Below are 20,575 nucleotides of genomic sequence, written 5' to 3'. Positions count from 1 at the left end.
CCAGGAAAGTCCTGAAGGCGCCGGTGCCGTGCTGTGGCCGGCTTCCGCCTTCTGAGCACGCGGTGTGGGGGTGGAGGTGGGGAGGGGGCTCTCTGTCCCCTGTGAGGCTCCCCGGGGCTGCCGAGACGGCCCTCACACACCGGTGACGTCCTCCTGATGGCCATGCCCAGGCCCAGAGGCCACAGTGCTGAGATCCAAGTGTGGGTGGGTGGGGCTCCCCCTGGAGGGCGGGTCCTCTTTTTTTGTTTATTTGAAAGGCAGAGAGAGAAAGGGAGAGAGAGAGAGAGGGGTCATCCATCCACTGGTTCACTCCCCAAATGGCTGAAACGGCCGGAGCTGCACCCATCCGAAGCCAGGAGCCAGGAGCTTCTTCCAGGTCTCCCACGCAGGTGCAGGGGCCCAGGCACTTGGGCCATCTTCCACTGCTTCTCCAGGCCATAGCAGAGAGCTGGATTGGAAGTGGAGCAGCCGGGATGTGAACCGGCGCCCATGTGGGATGCCGGCACTGCAGGCTGTGGCTTCTCCCGCTGCACCACAGCGCCGGTCCCGGGCACTCCTGGGCGTGAGGCCGCAGGGCTCCTCCTCTCCTCGGTCTGCAGGATGCCGGCTCCTCTCCCTGTCAGTCTCAGCATCTCCCCGGAGGACAGCTGTCACTCAGCCTCAACGTCCCCCAGGAGGACCCCGTCACGGGGCTCAGGCCCCGCCCCTGCATAAGCCAGGGTGCTCAGGCCCCGCCCCTGCATAAGCTAGGGTGCTCAGGCCCCGCCCCTGCATAAGCCAGGGTGCTCAGGCCCCGCCCCTGCATAAGCTAGGGTGCTCAGGCCCCGCCCCTGCATAAGCCAGGGTGCTCAGGCCCCGCCCCTGCATAAGCTAGGGTGCTCAGGCCCCGCCCCTGCATAAGCCAGGGTGCTCAGGCCCCGCCCCTGCATAAGCTAGGGTGCTTTCGTTTTCAGAGCCTCGATGACATTCGCAAAGGACCAAAGAGGCCACAGCGGCAGGTTCCGGGTGGACAGCCCGTGGCGGCCCTGTGGGCACTGCGGCCCCCTGGCCCTCCCTCCGTGTCCCGCGGGGCCGTGCGGCCTGGCTGTGCTCCTGGGTCTCAGAGGACCCTGCACGCTCTCCCGTTCTCCCTTCACTCACACGGGGGGATCAGCAGCCCCCAAGGACCGGCACTGGGCACCTGGCACAGACCCACCCCGCTCCTCCCGGGCTCTGCCGGTGATTGGCGGCCACTCTGCTAATGGGTGTGGCCATGTGGGTCACGTGCTCTGCCCAAGCGGGTCCTTCAGGTCCCTGCAAGGCCAGGGTCTCTGTGCTGGGGGTCCAGGTCTAGGTGGCAGGGGGGGCCCCGCCCACCTGGTGAGAGAGATGCAGGCACGGGCATCATTCACGCTTGTGGGGGTTCTTGGGGGCCAGAAGCCGCCGCGGGGTACCCGTGCCCCCACCGCCCGGGGACCGCCCTCCCGCAGGCCCCTCTGCGCTGCGTGCCCAGCCCACTTGCTCCTGGCTGTTTGTCCTGAGTCTCCCTCTCACCACCAGGGCTGCTCCCTGCTCTCCCTCCCCACCCTGGCCCTGGGTGCCCATGCACACGGGGTCTGCGGGCCAACGCCCCGAGGAGCTGGGGGTGAGCTCAGGTGTTCTCCCCCATAGTACCCTGCTCCTGGACGCCCCCAGGGCCCCAGGTTCCTCACAGCTCTGCCTCCCACTGACTCTTTCCCTCCCCACTGCCCCCATCCAGCTCATGCCGGCCAGGCACCCTAGGCCGTTCCTGACACCCATCCTGCGTCCTGCCAGCACTGCCCACTCCACTGACGCCCACCTGACCCCCCCAGGCTGTGCTCAGAGGGCGTGCCCAGCCCCGCCTCTAGCCACTCCCCCCCCAGTCCCCACCTTGGACAGAAGCAGAATTCTGACAGCACCGCTCGCCCCAGCAGCCCTGCCCGACAGTGCCCCCCCAAGGTGTCGCAGCCTCCATCCTGCCCTGTCCCCCAGCCCAGCCCCCCTCCCTCCTGCCCCCCAACATCCCTCCCTCTTTCCCCCCAACATCCCTCCCTCTTTCCCCCAGCCTCCCTCCCTCCTGCCCCCAGACTCCCTCCCTCCCACCCACCCCCAGCCTCCCTCCCTCCTGCCCACCCCCCAGCCTCCCTCCCTTCTGCCCCCCAACCTCTGTCCCACCACCCCATCCCCCCTCCTTCCTGCCCCCCCAACATCCCTCCCTCTTTCCCCCAGCCTCCCTCCCTCCTGCCCCCCAACATCCCTCCCTCTTTCCCCCAGCCTCTCTCCCTCTGTCCTCCAGCCCCCCTCCCTCTCCCCCAGCCTCCCTCCCTTCTGCCCCCAGCCCGGCCCCCACCCCAGGAGCCCCCAGGCACTCTTCTTCACCTGCCCCTTTGTTCTGACTATCCCCGCCCCCGGCTGCGGTGCTATGGGAGGGTCTCCCGCCTGACGGCAGTAGGGATACAGGGAATGCCTGTCACTGGATGGCACAGATTTTGGGGTCAATTAGGAACAGAAAGTGAGCGCATGAGGAGCTGAGCGCCAGGGTGGGTCCCAGGGCCGGGACGCCCGCTGAGCTGCTTGGCGAGGCGGCCCAGCCCCGACCCACCGGGCCAGCGCACCTGCTCCATCTGTCCCCGCACAAGGAACAGGCTGTAATTCGCTGTAAAAGCTCTGATTTGGCTTTGTTCATTGCAGCATGCATCATTTTAATGAGCTCCGTCCAACAGTGTGGGGCAAATTCTGCACGTGTTAGCCGCTCCGTTTTCTTCTCTCTCCAACGTTATCGCAATAGTTACACGGGGAGGCCCGGTGAGACCCCCAGGCTGCGCCAGCCGGCTGACTCTGGCTGGGCTGGGGGGACGGGACTGCACGGTGACGGGAGCCTCCGTCCCTGACCGCGGCCTCATCACAAGGCCAGACCCCCGCAGGAGGCCTGAGCCCCTCCGCTCCCGCCGGGTAACAGCACAGCAGGGACAGCGGCCCTGGGGTCTGGTGGCCCCTTCTCCCCCTGGGTGCCGGGGCAGGTGGGTGCGTGTTGACAGGCGTGGCCGGGTCAGTGGGCTCGCCTCCGATGCCCGTTCCGTCCTGCAGGCTTGCTTTGGGGCTGGACGCCCTGTGGCCCCTCCCAGCACACACCCAACTCTGCTCGGCCCGGGTGCCACTGTGCAGCCCCACAGGATTCGGCCGGGGAGCAGGGCCGTGGCTCTGTGGCCGACTGGCTGGGGCCCGTGGGGAGATACAGGCCGCCCCGCGCTGCTGCGCTCAGAGCTGGGCCCCCAGGACTCCTCCCTCCCTGTGCCTGCTCCCCGGGTAGCCGGAGGCCTAGGCTCCACTTGGCTGTGCTTACCACGGGGATCGGATCGGGCCACCCGCATCCTTGTCGTCTGTGACGTGGCCAGGCCCCAGCCACTGCTCATAACAAAGGAATCCCCCTCTCTGGTCCAGAGATGCCGGCAGACTCGTGGCAGTGGCGGGGGCTCCCTGGGGCGCGTGCACCTGCCCAGGGTCACACAGCCTGGAGCCCTGTGCTCCCAGAGCCCCGGCCGCACCCTCTCACCCTCCTGACGGGGGGCACAGGCAGGCCACGCCCACCCGGGGGCCTCTCCTGGACGGCTCCCAAGCACTGGGTTCCGCTATGAATAAACAGGGCCACAGCTGCTGTGTGTGACAAGGACGTGGGGATCTGCCCACGAGGGCCGTCACGAGGCTGTTGGAGAGGCCTGCGGCGGCTGTGCACGGATCCCAGAGTGCGAGCTCTCTCTTTAATTATTCATTACGTCACTTTACTTATTAATCACTTGATTATTAGCTTATCTTTTAACCCCGTTTTCCACGAACTTCCAGGCAACCTCGTTCTCTCCTCCCCCGCCTGGCGCGGCTGAAGAGGGTCAGAGCAAAGCGTTTGACCAGCCTCGCCCAGAGCCCGGTGTGGGGCCTCCCCGGCTGCAGAGAACCGGAAATGGCCGGTCTCCGCCTGCACCTGCCGTCGTGTGCTTCAGTCTGCGCCCATGGGGACCCGCAGGTGCAGCCCGGGACTCGAACGCTGGTCTTTCACGGGGGTGGGCCGGGCTCCGGAGCCACCGAGTCGAGTCCACCCAGGGTCCACGCTGCCGAGTGCCCTGCTCAAACGGGGGCCGGGGCCGCGGCCTGGGGCGCAGCCAGCAGTGTGCCCCGGCAGTCCCGGCATCCAACGGGAGTATCGGTGGTGGTGCCCCGCTGTGGGTGCCCCGGAGGCTCAGACCAGACAGACGTCGTGTTGGACACACTGGCTGCGCCCCATGAAATCGGGGCCTGCGGGAGTGGCCGGCCGGCGCGCCGAGCGGGCAGCCTCCGAGGGGCGCTCCTGGGTGGCCGCCAGGGTCAGGGCTCAGAGCCTTCCCGGGGGCACTCACGGCGAGCGGCTGCTCCCTGCGGCAGCACCGTGGGCAGCGCCGTGGGGGACCCCCCGGGCCGCGTGGAGTCCTGGGGCTCGGCAGCCGCCTTCCCTTAAACGTGTGCAAAAACGACGTCCTCCGGTTTCCACGGCAACAGTTCTACGGGCAGAGATGCGGTTCTCACTCAGGGTGTGGAAGCCGCCTCGGAGTGAGTCCACCTCCTCCCCCCCCACTCCTCCCTCTCCACTCTGCCCCTCCCTCTCCCCTCCCCCTCCCCTCCTCCCTCCTCCCCCCACTCCTCCCCTCCCTCTCCCCCTCCCCTGCTCTTCCCTCCTCCCCCCACTCCTCCCTTCCCTCTCCCTCTCTCCCCCTCCCCTATTCTTCCCCCCTACTCTGTCCCCCCCTCCCCTCCCCTGCTCTTCCCTCCTCCCCCCGCTCCTCCCCTCCCTCTCCCCCTCCCCCCATCTTCCCTCCTCCCCCCACTCCTCCCTTCCCTCTCCCTCTCTCCCCCTCCCCTATTCTTCCCCCCTACTCTGTCCCCCCCTCCCCTCCCCTGCTCTTCCTCCCTCCCCCCCCCTTTCCACCCTCCATGCTCCAGGCTTGTGAATGGCTTCTTGCAGGCGCAAATTGTGGCAGTCACAGGGGCTTGGCACTGACTGTGGCCGCTGCCCTGGGAGCCCTCAGGGGCCAGAGGGAAGCCAGATGGGCACAGGCACATCCAAGGTGTCCACAGGCCCCTGCGGTCCTGGGGAGCTGGGGAGGATGGCATCCCCTGAGCCAGGCTCTGCAGGGGACACCCCGGTCCTGCCCCCTGGCCCAGCCACAGCTTCCAGGCCACCTGCTCACCTTGGGCCCTCATGCGTGGGGCGCAGACGTAGGCTGACATCACCGTGGACCCCGTGAGACTGCAGGTTCCCAAAGTCAGGGGCACCCGGGTCCCGCCGTCTCCCTCTGCAGCCCCGGGCCGGCCCCCTACCCTGTGCCACACTCCATGTCCCTGAGTGGCGGGACTGCCCCCTTCTCCAGCTCAGCTGGGTGTCTGGTGTCCCCTTCTGCTCTCTAATGTTTAAAAATGCTCACACATTCCTGCGGGGAGGTGGTAGGCGGACCCCAGCCCCCCGCCCTCCTGGTACCAGCCTGGCACCTCTGGGCAGAAGAGCACAAGGGGCCGAGTCCCTGACCCAGGCCCCAGCCCCGGGGAGGGCGTGGCCCCCTCTTGCAGACGCAGGTGGGAGGGGCCTGCCTGGGGGCTCAGGGGTCCCAGCAGAGCCTGGGAAAAGCAGCTCCAGGGGGCTCTGGGGGCGCAGCGCCCCCTGGTGGAGAACAGGGCCCCCCAGAGGTGCTGGAGGTAGAGAAGGGGCCTGGGGCAGTCAGCCCCGGGCTCTTGCATAGGGGGAAAGAGGACACTGAGCTCATGGTTTGGGAGTTTAAAGTCCGAATGGCACGACCCAGCCTTTGACTGGCCAGGGGCTACTGGCGGGCTGTGGAAGCTGAGAGAGAGGCTGGTCCCAAGCCTCATCAGGGGCCCCGTCAGGGGCTCCTCCTGACACCCCCATGGCCTCCTTTTTTTTTTTTTTTTTTTGGCAGGCAGAGTTAGACAGTGAGAGAGAGACAGAGAGAAAGGGCTTTCTTTTCCATTGGTTCACCCCCCAAAATGGCTGCTACGGCCGGCGCACCGTGCTGATCCGAAGCCAGGAGCCAGGTGCTTCCTCCTGGTCTCCCATGGGGTGCAGGGCCCAAGCACTTGGGCCATCCTCCACTGCACTCCCGGGCCACAGCAGAGAGCTGGCCTGGAAGAGGGGCAACCGGGACTCGAACCTGCGCCCATATGGGATGCCAGTGCTGCAGGGGGTGGCTTCACCCGCCATGTCACCGCTCTGGCCCCTGCCTAGATTTTTAAATTCCCTCTCTCTCTCTCTCTCTCCAGCTGTCTCAGGAGGGCGGGTAGAGGCTGGTTCCTGTTACCGTATCTTTGATGAAAGCCGCATTGATTTTTAAAATTTGCTTCAGCCAGGAGCGGGCTTTGCTAGAAATGCTTATTCAGCAAACGCGTGTTTCCTGAATGACCCGCGCGTGCCCGCCTCTGCCGGGCGCCCCCGGGGAGGGCAGTGGTGTGGCCGAGGCCCTGTCCTCACATCCCAGGACACAGCACCCGCCCGCCGGGGACTCCACGCACACAGTGGGGCCGAGCACATGGCAGTGGCTCCCAGCGGGCTGCGGGATGCGCCGATGGACAGAACCGCGCCCTGGCTTCACTGTGTGGGGCGGGGGACAGCGGGAGAGCCCCTCCTCCACCTGCACGACTGCCCGCAGGGGCCACTGGTCCCCTCGCCATGCTGACCACCACCCTGCCTTCCACCAGCTCAACAGAGGCAGACGTCTGTGCCACGCCCGCCGGCTGCCCAGGTGCTAGAATTCAAGAACCACTGGGCCCGTGAGTTCTTCCACGTGGAAATGAAATGGCAGGGGAGGGAGGGGCAGGGGAGGCAGGGGAGGGAGGGGCAGGGAGGCAGGGGAGGGGCGGGAAGCAGCGCTAGGGGAGGACAGGACAGGACAGGACAGGTGCCAAGCTGGGATAAAGCTGCCGCTGTCGGAGGCGTCTGTGACCCGAGGCAGGGGAGCGGCAGGAGGTGCACACAGCACAGACGGGGCTGGGGGCGGGGACTCGGCTGTCTTCACCGGGGTTGCGCCGGGCATTGGTGGCTGTGGTTGTGTGGGACGGGGGGTGGAAGGGGTAGTCAGGGGCCCCAAGGAGGGGGCAGGGGGTCGGGACTGGACCGCGGCTTCTCCGGCTGGAGCAGTCTCTGCAGGGCTGAGCAGACAGGACACCGGGCCCAGCCCGGAGCGGACAGAGCATGGGTGGACGTGGGGGAGGACCGGGCCCCTGAGCCTGCGCTGGGAACCGCCCCAAACTGAACTCTGCAGATGCACGAAGCAGGGCTCTGGTGTCCCGGCCGCACCCGGCTCAGCCCAACCCCACGCCCCACTCCCCCACTTGTCACTCACTCGGGGCCAGGACCTGCACGAGGAGGAGGGAACTGTTCCCGGGCCACGCTCTGTTTGCCCGGGGCTCGCCGGCACTGGGAATCGGCCACGGGCGCCGGGCGCCCCTAGTTCCTGCCGCTGGACCTTGCCCACATGCCGCACCTGCTCCTAATGGGCAGAAGCCGCCCCGGGGCCTGGTTTGCCCAGCCCCGCCCTGAGGCTCAGAGCTGGGGCGTCTGGCCGTAGGCCCCCCGACCGTGGGCACGCCCGGCCCCTGGGGCAGCAGCAGGTCACCGCGGCCGCTGCACCCGCGGCAGAGCCCATGCTTATTATTCTCGCCCAGGAGGCTTCCGCAGGGGCCGGCGCAGCGGCTGGGAAGCACAATTATTGCTTCATTAAAGATTGATCACGCGTGTGCTCTGCCATCGAAGTAATGGCCCTGCCGAGCCGGTAATTGGATGATAAACGGTCGCGCGCCGGCTCCTGCCAGTCCCTCGCAGCTCTGCCCAGAGCCGGCAGCCCTCCCCTCCCCCAGAGCAGGAGCAGGTGGACCTGGGCTCCCGGGAGGCCAGCGCGGGGGTCGCAGGGGCCGGGCGGGGCTGTGACCACCTGACCCAGGGCCCTCAGGCCACCTGCCAGCTCCGTGGGCTTCAAACGTCTCCGGCCTGAATCCGGTGAGGCGGGAGGTGCATGCCGTTCGGGTCACGCACCGTGAAGAGCAGATTGGCAGGACGGGCGCCTGGGCCGGCGGGGGCCAGGGCAGCCGCTCCCTCACTCGTCCCCTGTCCTCCGTCCGGTGCCACGAGTCTGGGCAGGGGTGACTCACAGGGATGCACCGGGGCCGTGGCTGGGAGGGGTGGGGTGGGGGGTGGCAGGAAGCCATCGGATCGCGTGAGCACCGGCCCCGCTTGTCCACCTCCACCGCCCCCCAGGGCAAGAGAAGCAGGTGTGGCGCAGTCAGTGCAGGTCGAGCAGGGCTCTGGACGGCCGGGGGTGCAGGACCGGGGTGCAGGGGGCAGCTCCCAGCCCCCCGACAGACGCAGAAGTGTCGGGAGCTGGGGATTCCGATGGGGGGCAGTGGTCCAGGGCCACGAGAGGGAAGTTGGCGGAGCTGGGGTGCTCTTCTGCAGGCTTCCTGGAGGAGGTGGCCTTCGTTGGGCCACCAGGGACCCAGGTTCCCAGGGGCTGAAGCACGGCCCGCCCCTCCTCATCCCACACTCGTGGGAATCTGCCGCTGCCCAGTCTCACACCCCCAGCCCCCACACAACCCAGCCCGACACGCCCCTGCTGCTCCCACACACCCCCCACTGCTCCCATGCACCCCAATCCTCACACCCTGCTGCTCCCACGCATCCCAGCCCCCACACCCCTGCCCCCACGCATCACAGTCTCACACCCCCACAGTCTGCCCCCACAGACCCCTGCTGCTCCCACATGCCCAGCCCCCAGCCCCCACGCACCCCCAGCCCACGCACCCCCGCTGCCCCCACACACTCCCACTGCTCCCATGCACCCCAATCCTCACACCCCCACTGCTCCTACATGCCCCCAGCCCCCACGCATCACAGTCTCACACCCCACTGCCCCCACACACCCCCAGACCTCACACGCCCAGCCCCCAGCCCCCACGCACCCCCAGCCCACGCATACCCACTGCTCCCACACGCCCCCGCTGCCCCCACGTGTCCCCAGATCCCACACCCCCGGCCCCACGCACCCCCAGCCCCTACGCTGGGTTCCAGTCTCCTGGGTCCCCCTCGGCCTCTGAGCTGTGGCGCTGGAGCCACACCCGAGCCCCCGCGGGGTCCTCCTGGCCAAGGATCCGTGGGGCCCGCCGGGGCACAGGCGACCCTTGGGAGTCCTTCCTGTTTACTGTGTGTCCTGGGGTCCAGTGAGGACCGGGGCTCCCTCAACCTGGCGGGGGGGCAGCCAGGGTCCCTGCGGGACAGCGTTTCCCTCTGCTGCACCACCTCAGGCAGCTCCTGCACCTTCTCTGGGCCGAATTGGGGGGCAGCAGGGAGACCCTGAGGCCTGGGGTTCCGACACCAGGCAGGGACGGGGCTCCCCACAAGCTCATCTCCCTCTCCCCTCTTGCAGGCAGGTCAAGAACAAGTGATCTGGGCCGGCGCCATGGCACAGTAGGCTAAGCCTCCACCTGTGGCACCGGCATCCCATATGGGTGCTGGTTCGAGTCCCGGCTGCTCCACTTCCGATCCAGCTCTCTGCTGTGGCCTGGGAAAGCAGTGGAGGATAGCCCAAGTGCTTGGGCCCCTGCACCTGCGTGGGAGACCTGGAGAAGCACCTGGCTCCTGGCTTCAGCCTGGCCCAGCCCTGGCCGTTGCGGCCATCTGGGGAGTGAACCAGCAGATGGAAGATTCTCTCTCTCTCTCTCTCTCTCTCTCTCTCTCTCTCTCTCTCTCTGCCTCTCAAATAAAAAAGAACAGGTGGTCTCCGGCTGGTGACCTCCAGGCGCAGTGGGAGCCTGAGGTGGCTGCTGCGTTTCCCACGCCCGAGGCGGCCAGGTGTTTCATGCAGCCCCCGCCGGAGACCCGCGTCCCGGTCCAGGTCCAGCTCCGGCTTCTGCTAATGAGGGAGCCTGGAGGGGCTCGAGGACCTGCTTCCTGCCTCTCCTGCGGGAGACCCCGACTCAGGGTGGGGTGGGGGGCTTCCGGCGCTCGCCTGGTCTCCTGCGCCCTCCCCTCCCGCCACCTGCAGTGTCCGACTCATCAAAGTAGCTGCAGGGCGCAGGGCCATCAGCTCGTTCTGTCGCATCAGCAAAGGCCGCGGCGACTCCAGGGAGCTGGCGTCAGGGGCCCACGTCAGAGGAGGGCGGCTGCTGCGGGGCGGGGGAGGGGCCCGGGGCAAGGGGGCGGGGAGCAGGGTGGGGCCCCCGACACTGCCAGACAGGGCCACGCGCTCTTGCCCGTGGGGAAGCCGACCACGGCCGTTCAGAGGTTACAGGAGGTGGAGTTGGAGAGGAGAGTCGTCCCCATTATGGCTCCCAGGTTTCAGGGATTTCGCAAACGGTGCTGGAAAGACGCCTGCACCTCCCGGGGGGCACCAGAGCTCTGCCAGCGGGGACTCTCCTGCCGAGGCCACAGTCTGGGGCCGCTCGTGGTCCCGCCTCCTCCTGCAGGCCGCCCCCTCCCACCTATGGACACACAGAGAGGGAACCCTCCTTGTCACACTGGGCTTGGGCGAGGCGGGCTGCGACAGCACGGGGGCCCCTGCCCCCGGGAGTTGCGTCTCCCACAGGTGTCCCGTGGAGGGGGGATGAGGGTGCTCGTGCCTGGGGCCGGCTCCATCGGCAGGGTCGACGGTGGCGCCGTGCAGCTGCAGGGTTTGTAACTGGGGTCTGGGGACCGATGACAGCAGGAGAGCTCGCTGGCTGCCAAGAGCGGGTGTGCGGTGGCCAGCGGGAGCCCGTTCCTCCCCCACTCCCGGGCTCGGGACTCTCGGCTGCCCCGCGCTGCACTGGGGAACCTGGGACCCCGGCCGGCCTAGTAGTGGCCTGGTGTCCAGCAGGGTCCTGCCCAGAATCCTCCAGGAAGCTCGGGGCAGGGGAGTGGCAGGGCATCGTCCCGGCTTTCACGGGTAGGTGCGTCCAGCTCCAAAGCTGCTCCCTGGACCAGAGCTGGCCCGGGTGCTGACAGGGCCCAGGGGTCCCCTGGAGCCTCCCAGGGGCAGGGTGGGGCCCAGGTGTTCACAAGAGGGGGCGCAGGGTCACCTGGGTGGTGACCAGCCCAGACCTCTGGTGCCTCTGCCCGCCCAGCCCTGCACAGCCACCGACGCCACCCAGGGCGGACCCCAGAGCTCCCCCTGTGGTTGTGTGTGCCCAGCCTAGCACCATGGCCCTCAGCGCCCCCCCCCCCCGTGTGCTCTGTCACAGGAGGGACAGGGCCTGGGGAGGTGGCTCCTCGCTGGGCGGCAGCCCCCAGCCTGCTCGGCTCCCGGAGCGGCCTCTTCCGGGAAGGCTCATTAGCAGGCCGGGAGCTGGCGACGGTGGACACCCGTCCGGCTCCATTAGCCTCCTCCCACTTCCCAGCCCGTGTGGAGTGGCTCTTCCTTCCCAAGCACCCGGCCCTCTGAGGACTCTGGGAAAAGAGTGCGTGTGCGGGGTCTGTGGGGGGGGGGTGGCGGGTGGCCCCCTGCCCCGGGCAGCTGTGAGTGCTGGTGGTTACCCGTGTTCCTGCCGCAGTGCCCACCTGCTCCCCGGGCTCATGGCCACACGTGATCCTGCTGGGGCCTGGGCAGTGGGGTGGAGCCCGTGCCCTCTCTCTGGTCATTCGAGGTGGGCATGGGGCTCGGAGGGGACGGTGACGATGCCCTCCCAGAGGGACTGCAGGACGCCAGGCAGGTGCGCTGAGGATGAGTTGGGTGACACCTAACGCTGCCTCAGCTTCCGCTCTGAGCAGACACGGCAGGCGGGGTGCAGGCGCCGGGTCTGTGTGTGGACAGGGTCCCCCGCCCTGGGCCAGCGGTGGCTTCCGGGAGGGCGGGGCAGGGCCACGCGTGATGTTTCTAGGACACGGGTGTTGGCGGATACCCGGCGCCACAGCCAAGGCGGCCGCTGGGTCTCCCAGGCACCCTGTGGGTCGTCGCCCCTCAGAGGAACAGGTTCACCCCACTCCCGGGTCAGCCAGGAGCCTCCCCTACGGGAGGGACCTGGCTCTCACCTCCTCTAAGGTCCTTCATGCCTGCCCGGGTTTTGCGTCCGGGCAGCTGCTGAGATCTGTCTTCTGACACAGAATTCCGGAAGCCGGGTGACTGCAAAGGGCAGAGGTTCGTCCTGAGACAGGAGTCCAGCCAGGGGCAGGTGCCCGCTGAGCGCCTGGCACTGCCTCTTCCCAAGAGGGCAGCTCTGACCCAGCCCTGGGCGGCCGCCCTCCGCCTGTGTCCGAGCACGCCCTGCCGACCTGTGTCCTGCTCCCACTGGACGCCGGGCTCCCGGGGGCAGCCGCTTCGGCCTGGGCCCAGCTCAGCACGCCGTCAGTGCCCGGCACCCCGGAGCGACACCGCGTTTGCAGCGAGGCCACCGCGGGCACCGTGGGCAGGTGAGGACTCGAGGACACGGGAAGACCTCCAAGGCCAGCAGCCAGGCCTCAGGAGGAGCCCCCGGCCCCAACCGGCTGCACCCTTGACCTGGAAGTTGTCAGCAGGCCGCCAGCGTGCGGGGTGCCCTTGGGGGCCCCAGGGCTTTGTAGCTGCATCTGGGCTTGGCGGCTTGGATGCCTGAAGACAGCCGAGGCCGACCAGGGCGGCCCCCACCGCAAGGCCCAGCCCCCGCCCTCGGCAGCCCCGTGCCCCTGCTGGCCGCGCCCGGCGCCCGCCTGCTGGGCCTGCCCTTGTTCACGCTCGTCAGCTGCTCCAGATTCCAGGGCCGGCCGCGCTGCTCCCGCACTCTGAGACGCGGGCGCGTTTCATCTCCGCGAGCGAGCTCCCAGCCCGGCAAGGCCAATTATCCGGCGGGCGCGTGGAGCCAGCGCCGCCGGCGGCCGAGAACCTCGCTCAGAAAGCTGCGGGTTTCATTTCAGGCCACTCGGAGGAAGCCGGGCCCAGGCGGGGCTGCGGGGTCACGGAGGACGAGCGGGCGTGTGACTGTGCACGTGTGGCTGCTGTGTGCAGCTTCGTCCGCGCTGGGCGTCCACACCGGCAGCTCAGCCCCTTCCTGCAAAGTCAGGGCACTGGGCCTCAGTTTCCCCAAGGGTGCATCGGTGCCCGCCGAGGGCTGACTGACAGCCGTGCCGTCTGCTTCCCCTTCCGGGTTACTCCTCCCAAGCAGCCCAGGCGTTGGGTGGAGTCGATCCTGCCAACGCGCCCATCCCGCAGAGCCAGCAGCCCGGCCCTGCACGGGGGGGGGCGGGGGGGCGGTGATGCGGGGGCGGGGGTGCTGCCGTGAGAGCTCCCGGGAGGCAGGTGCACTAAGGAGGGAGGGGCTCCTTCCGGGCGTTTCCGCCCAGCACCGGCTAATCACCACCTTTATGTTCTGAGCAAGTTACCCCAGAGGATTTTAAGGGCGATGCCTTCGGCTCCGGCAGCCTTTAAAAGCCCAATTAAAGTTTATGGTGCCGGACGGGAGCTGGACCTCCCGGGCGACTGCAGGCTGGAGTCCTCCTGGGAGCCAGGGAGGGCTGGCGCACGCGGGCAGCAGGCCCCCGGGCAGCAGGCCCCCGGCACCGCTGTGCGCGATGGGACGCGGAGCTGTGGGGAGCGCGCTGGGCACTTACCACGGCACAGCCGGGATCGCTCCGTGCAGGGCTCCCCCGGCTGGCAAAGGGGCCGGATCTCAGGGTGCTGGAACGTGGCCTTGCCGGCCTCTGGGGGCCGGGGCTGCGGGGACAGCGGTGCGTGAGGCGCTCCGGGGGCGCCTGGCGGAGAGCGAGAGTGGCCGAGCAGCCGGGGACTCCGCCGCCCCCTCGTCCCAGCTTCTCTCCTGCCTGGCGTCCAGGCTGCGCGTGGTCCTCCCCGCCCCCACAACACCTGCTCTTCCACCTGCCTGGAGCAGGACCGGCTCCCGCTCCCCGCACCCCTCGCCGACAGCCCCGCAGCCTCCCCCACAAGGGCTTCGCTGCTGTCTGAGGGTCCTGCACCCTGCTTGAGGGTGGGCTGACCTGCCCCACCTGCCCCCGTGCACCTGCCCCACCTGCCCCCGTGCACCTGCCTCACCTGCCCCCCCGTCTACCTGCCCCACCTGCCTCCCGTGTACCTGCCCCACCTGCCCCCCGTGCACCTGCCCCACCTGCCCCCCATGTACCTGCCCCATGTGCCCCCCCGTCCACCTGCCCCATGTGCCCCACCTGTGCACCTGCCCCACCTGCCCCCCCGTGCACCTGCCCCCCGTGCACCTGCCCCACCTGCCCCACTTGCCCCACCTGTGCACCTGCCCCCTGTGCACCTGCCCCATGTGCCCCCCGTCCACCTGCCCCACCTGCCTCCCGTGTACCTGCCCCACCTGCCCCACCCAGCCGTGCGCAGTCAGCACTCCTCATCTGCATTTGCACCATGGGTGGATGAAGGAGGGGACAGATGGGCCCCCTGATGGACCCCTGCCATCAGAGCCGTGTGGAAGCCAGAGAGGGTGGCTGCGGCTGCCCGGGGCTCAGGCTGTGGCCAAGGTGGTATGGGGCTCTCCACCAGGAGCCAGGGCAGCCCCAGGATGCCACCCTGCACCCCAGCAGGAGAGAAGCCTCCTAGGGGGCCTGCAGGGCTGGGAAGGGGGAGGCTGTGGCCCCAAGGTCCCCGGGGCAGCCCTGGTTTGGGGACTGCGCTCTGCCTGGAAGGTCCTGGGCAGCCATGCCCATCCCCCAGGCCCTGGGCAGCTGCGCTGTGCAAGGCCCATCCCCCAGGCCCTGGGCAGCGGCTTCCCTCCGCACGCCACCAGCAGCACAGCGGGAGGAGACCAGCTCCAAGGGCCCCCAGCCTCAGGCCCAGTGACGAGGTGACCTGGCAGGGAGGACACCGGGGACGTGCACTGGTTACTGCCCCCGTGACAGCCCTGCGGCTGGGGCTGGGCAGGTGCGTGGGGGGGGCCTTCCTCATTGCAGGGGGGTGTCAACAGGAGCCACCGTTTGTGTTCTCACTCCTCGACCCCGGCCCTCGCCGTCTTCCGTGGGGTGTGGGTGCAGTGAGAGACGCGCCCCGGGGACCCCTCCCCTCGAGTGTCCTGGACCCAGCGGCTTCCGTGGGGGCAAACTCAGGGAACACAGGCAAAGCCCCAGGGGGGCCGGCTGGGCTGCCTCCGTGCCTCCCCCGGCTCCCTCCGTCCTCTCTCATGTGATGGCGCGGGGAGTGCCCTTCGGGGAGGCCCATGAGAGAGGAGCCGGCGCCCAGGGCCCCAGCCAGGTGCCCGAGGGCGGACCAGGAGTGTCCCCAGATGCCACGGGTCCCCGCTGAGCCACACCCATGCCCTGTGCTTGGAGTCCCTCGTGACACAGCCAGAGAGGCCCCGGGTTCCACACTGCCCAGGTCAGTGTGGCTCCAAGTGGTGCCGCCCACGGGGCTGGGAAGGCTGACCTGCACTCACGGGTGGTGGCCAGGCAGCCGCAAGGAGACCCGGACAGCAGGTCTCCCAGTGTAGACACCGGGGCACGGCCCGGACTGAGTCCCCACACCTGCAGGGCCTTGTGTCCGCAGCACACGCACAGACACACACAGATGTGCAGACCTACACACACAGAGACGCACACTTATGCAGACGCACATGCATGCAGACACATATGCACATGCACACACGTGTGCACACAGGGACGTGCACTTATGCACACACAGCACAGACACACATGCAGAGACAGGCACACACAGGCACACACATGCAGAGACACAGGCACACACATGTACACACATGCACGGGCACACACATGTAGAGGCACACACACATGTACACACATGCACAGTCACATACACAGACACACACATGTACACACATGTACACACATGCACAGACACACATGTGTGCACACAGGGACGTGCACTTATGCACACACAGACACAGACACACATGAAGAGACACAGACACACACATGCACAGACACAGGCACACACATGTACACACATGCACAGGCACACACATGCACACTGACATGCACACTGACACGCACACTAGGACGGAAAGCCTTCTGCAGCCACCGTCTCCCCTTGACCCCCGCCAGGAGAAAGGACGCCTGGAGGGAGGCTCCTGGACTCAGGTGTCTCCCGTGGACACTCGGAAACCGGGCAGGGGACGGGGTCTCGGGAGAGGTTGCTGCGCCCGACGCCCGCCCGGCGGGGGTGAGGGAGGCCCGTGCAGTGCGCAAGCTCCCGGCAGGCGCGGCCCGGCTGCGGGGACGCCTCCGCCCCAGACCAGAGCATGGGGCAAGCCCCAGGGCACTCCCGCCGAGGGCTCCAGGCTCTGGGTTCCCGCTCCTGCTTTGGTCCACGCTTGCCGTGTGAGCATCTGGGAGTGAACCAGCGGATGGGAGGGCTCCGCCCCCCTCTCTCCCTCTCTCTTCTCTTCTCTCCCTCCTCCCCCTCTCGCCTTCCCTCCCCCTCCCCCTCCCGCTCTCTCTCTACCCTACCCCCCTCCCTCTCTCCCTCCCTCCCTCTCTCTTCTCTCTCACTCCCACTCTCCCCCCCTCTCCTCTCTCCCTCCTCCCCCTCTCCCTCCCTCTCCCTCCCTCTCTACCCTACCCCCCTCTCTCCCTCCCTCCCTCTCTCTTCTCTCTCACTCCCACTCTCACTTCCACTCTCCCTCTCTCTTCTCTTCTTCTCTCCCTCTCCCTCCCCCTCCCTCTCCCTCCCCCTCCCTCCCTCTCTCCCTCCCTCTCTCACACGCACACACGCACACACACACACGTGGCGGCAAGGCGGCCTGAGCGTGTGGTAGCAATGGAGCCGTGTGGGCGGCCCCTCGCTGCTTCCTCACTTCCTGCCCAGGAGGTGACCGCACCACAAAGGCACAGACGGCCCGGCTCAGGCCGTGGCCCCCTCCCGGGAGCTCCTTCCCCAGCTAAGGCCACATGGACAAGCCATGGCAGCCCCGTGGGTGGCCGTCCTGGGGAGCGCGCAGCCAGCTCTGGCAGCCCCGGGCGGGGCGGGGTCTCCTGCGTGGGCAGGAGGCACACAGAGAGCCTGCTCACCACGGTGTCCAGAGCTGTGGCCGACCGGGGGTGGCCCTGTGCTGTGGCCGCTCCCCGTGAGTGCAGAAGCCGCGTGGGCACGGAAGTCCCACCGGGGTGTGAGCGGGGCCATCCTGAGGCGGAGGCTGTGGTTCGGAGCTGCGGCCCACGCTCGGGCCACACGGAGCTTGCCCGCCTTTGCGGTCCAGCCGCCTCGCCTCTCTGTCCAGACGCGTCCCCCCCAGATCCCGCGGTACCCCCAGCCATGACAACACCGGCTCCCAAGTCTGCTCCCTGAGCCCGGGGAAACCCTGCCGTGACCCGGCCCGGTGTCGAGTGCGGGGTTGGCTACCTCAGACCCGTCGGGGCCCCGTGGGACCCCCGGACGCGGCCCTCGGAACCCCGGGGCCAGAGTGCAGAGGGCAAGGCCGCCGCTGGCTCCTGCAGGCCGGGTGTGCGGTGGGAGTGCAGTGAATCCTCGCTGGCTAAGGGAGCTTGGCACGCGCGTTCGTGGAAACCGCCGGAATCCGGCTGCTCCCAGGCCTCGTGCTCCCTCCTGGCACCGGAGCGTGGCTGAGTCACAGGGGAGCTATCTTTATCCCTCGCCCGTCCGCCCAGCGGTGACGGCTCCGGGGACGGGAGGCGCTGGCGTCGCCTGCACGAGGCTCCCTGCTCGTTCCAGGTCCCCCTGCCTTGGGGACGTGGGCACCGAGCCCGCGATGCCAATATTAGCACCAGGAATGAGGGCAGTGTGGGAGGCAGCGGGTGGGCTGTGTTCCAATTCCTGGCAGGGGAAGGAGAGCGGAGGGGGCTGCTGGCCGTGCAGGAGGCGGAGAGCGAGGCCAGGCCACGGGCAGCGGAGCGAGAGCCGGAGGCCGCCCCGGCTCCGCGTGGAGGGGCTCAGCGGGCGTTCACCCGCACCGCTGGCTCGGGCCCGGCGCGCAGGCAGGATCACGCCGCGGGGGCACCGAGGCACGCCGGAGAGGCTCCCCAGAAATCAGCCGCTTGCAGGCGCGGCTCACTTTGGAATGAGTGCTGTGAAAGTGAAATTGAGAAATAATTTGGGGCCGGCGCTGTAGCTCACTAGGCTAATCCTCTGCCTGCGGCGCCGGCACACCGGGTTCTAGTCCCAGTCGGGGCGCCGGATTCTGTCCTGGTTGTCCCTCTTCCAGGCCAGCTCTCTGCTGTGGCCCGGGAGTGCAGTGGAGGATGGCCCAAGTGCTCGGGCCCTGCACCCCGTGGGAGACCAGGAGAAGCACCTGGCTCCTGGTTTTGGATCAGTGCGGTGCGCCGGCCGCAGCGGCCATTGCGGGGTGAACCAATGGAAGGAAGACCTTTCTCTCTCTCTCTCTCTCACTGTCCACTCTGCCTGTCAAATAAAAAAAAAAAAAAAAGGAAATAATTCTGGGGCTGGCGCTGTGGTGGAGCGCCGGTTAAGCCGCTGCCTGGGAGGCCGGCCTCCTGGGCCAAGTCTCAGCTGCTCTGCTTCCAATCCAGCTCCCTGCTGTGGCCTGGGAGAGCAGTGGGAGATGCCCAAGCGCTTGGGCCCTGCCCCCGCGTGGGGGCCCTGGATGGAGCGCCTGGCTCCTGGCTCCAGCCTGGCCCGGCCCCGGCTTCTGCTCGCACTTTGAAGCGAACCAGCAGATGGAAGACCTCTTTCCCTCCCGGCCTCTTGAATGAAGTGGGACAAAGGTCACACACACACGAATGTTAGCACCTCCGTGCCCTTGGCTCAGGCCCCGGCTTCTGCGATGTGACACCAAAAGCAAAAAGCACAGAAGGCAGGAGCGCGACTCACACTGGATCAAACCGGAAACGCCCGTGCTCCAGACCTGCGGCGCCAAGCCGATGGCGGAGAGCGGAGGAGTGGCCACGGCGATGCGGCTGGCCGGGGCTGTACCGGGACTGAACCGGCCACCAGACAGATGACCCCATGGCCCCGGGAGGGCAGCGGCAGCCTTGGCCTTTCTCCCAAACTCTCCATCAGGGAGATGCGGAGTGGACACGGCAGGATGTGGCCTGGGACCCACGAGGGCAGGCAGGAGCCAGTGAGGACCGGGAGGCAGGGCCCCGCTGGTGCGGCCGGTTTGGGAACAGCCTGGCAGGTCGCACCCCCGTGTGTCCCTCAGCTGCCCGCAGGGTCAGACCGGGCGTCAGAACTCACACTGGGAGGCCCACGGCCGCACCGTCCTGGGAGCAGCTGGCCACGGCCATGCTTGGGCTCCGGGGGACCCGTCAGGCCACGGGCCTGCACCCGAGACGGTGAGTGGCCACAGCCGTGGGCAGAGGTGCAGGGACAGCAGACAGGGAGGGGCACCGCGCCCCCCCGGGGAGTCCTCTGTGGGTGGCGTTGCCCAATCCTGCAGGCGCGTGCTGTCGGGGGGGCGGGGGGAGAGGGCGCTGGCTGGCCCAGCTCCGACCCAAGCAGAAGGAAGCCCTGTGCCTGCCCAGCTGGGGCCAGGGGACTTCCTGACTCCTGGACGGGGCCTGACTCGAGCCCCTCCCCTCCCCTCCCCTCCTTTCCTTTCCCCTCTCCTTCTCTGTCCTCCCCTCCCCTCCCCTCCTCTCCTCTTCCCACCCCTCCCTTCTTCTCACCTCCCCTCCTCTCCCCTGCTCTCCCCTCCCTTCCTCTCCCCTGCTCTCCCCTCCCTTCCTCTCCCCTCCCCTCCCCTCCCCTCCTCTTCCCTCCCCTCCCTTCTTCTCACCTCCCCTCCTCTCTTCTTCCCTCTCCTCCCTTCCCCTCCCTTTCTCTGTCCTCCCCTCCCCTCCCCTCCCCTCCCCTCCTCCACCTCGAGAGGTTGGGCTTTACAACTGCCAGCTGCCCAGGGCATCCTTGACCCCAGCTGACCCCGACCCCATGGGGATCTCCGCTGCTCCCTGTCTGGTCCCTGCTCTGATGGCCTCCATCACCTCCATCCTCCGTCACCTCTATCCTCCATCACTTCCATCGCTGTCACAGCAGGGAGGGGCTGGGCGGCCCCTGCTCCCGCCTTCGCCTTCTGGGGGTGGGGGTGGGGTGGGCAGTCAGGGCCGCAGCCGCCCTGAGTCTCCCACACGGCCTTCGGGTTCTTGCTTTGCTAACATTGGGCCTGAGCCCAGATCTAAGCCCCACCCAGCTCCCAACCAGCTCGCTCTGGAAGATGGGGCGTGGAGCCTTCCAGAATCCCAAATGCATCCGGCAGGCTGCCCTCTGGCCTCGGGGGTGTGGGAGGGGAGGGGAGGGGCGGGGCCCGCTGGCGTCCCTGTCCCCTCGCTGCCTGGGAGGGGAGCTGAGTGCTGCACTGTTCTGGGCCGTGTGTGACGCGTGTGTGACGCCCTGCACGGACGTGGAGGGCCTGCCGTGGCCGTGGCTGACGCTGCAGTGCTGTGGGCCCGCGGCCACCAGGCAGCCCCTGTGAAGCTGTGGGTGGGCGGGGCTGTGTCTGCGCTGGGACGGTGGGTGGGTTAGGCTGCAGGAGGGCGGGGCTCCGTCTGCGCCGGGGACGGTGGGTGGGTGGGTTAGGCTGCAGGAGGGCGGGCTCCGTCTGCGCCGGGATGGGTGGGTGGGTTAGGCTGCAGGAGGGCGGGCTCCGTCTGCGCCGGGATGGGTGGGTGGGTTAGGCTGCAGGAGGGCGGGCTCCGTCTGCG

The 20,575-nt window shown here is 68.3% G+C and overlaps 1 long non-coding RNA gene across 1 annotated transcript; it reads right to left on the bottom strand.

Annotated features, from left to right (window-relative positions):
- Positions 1–2,421: 2,421 nt before the first annotated feature.
- On the bottom strand, positions 2,422–13,778 carry LOC138847559 (uncharacterized). The gene is made up of 3 exons (XR_011385426.1): positions 13,583–13,778; positions 12,032–13,023; positions 2,422–4,529 (listed from the first exon to the last, which is right to left on the bottom strand). It is a non-coding gene; the product is annotated as an uncharacterized lncRNA (long non-coding RNA).
- Between the last annotated feature and the right edge of the window lie 6,797 nt (positions 13,779–20,575).

Source organism: Oryctolagus cuniculus, chromosome 1, assembly GCF_964237555.1.
Source record: "Oryctolagus cuniculus chromosome 1, mOryCun1.1, whole genome shotgun sequence".
NCBI lineage: Eukaryota > Metazoa > Chordata > Mammalia > Lagomorpha > Leporidae > Oryctolagus > Oryctolagus cuniculus.
Note: the sequence above shows the minus strand (reverse complement) of the source record. Positions and strands in the feature narration are given on the sequence as shown.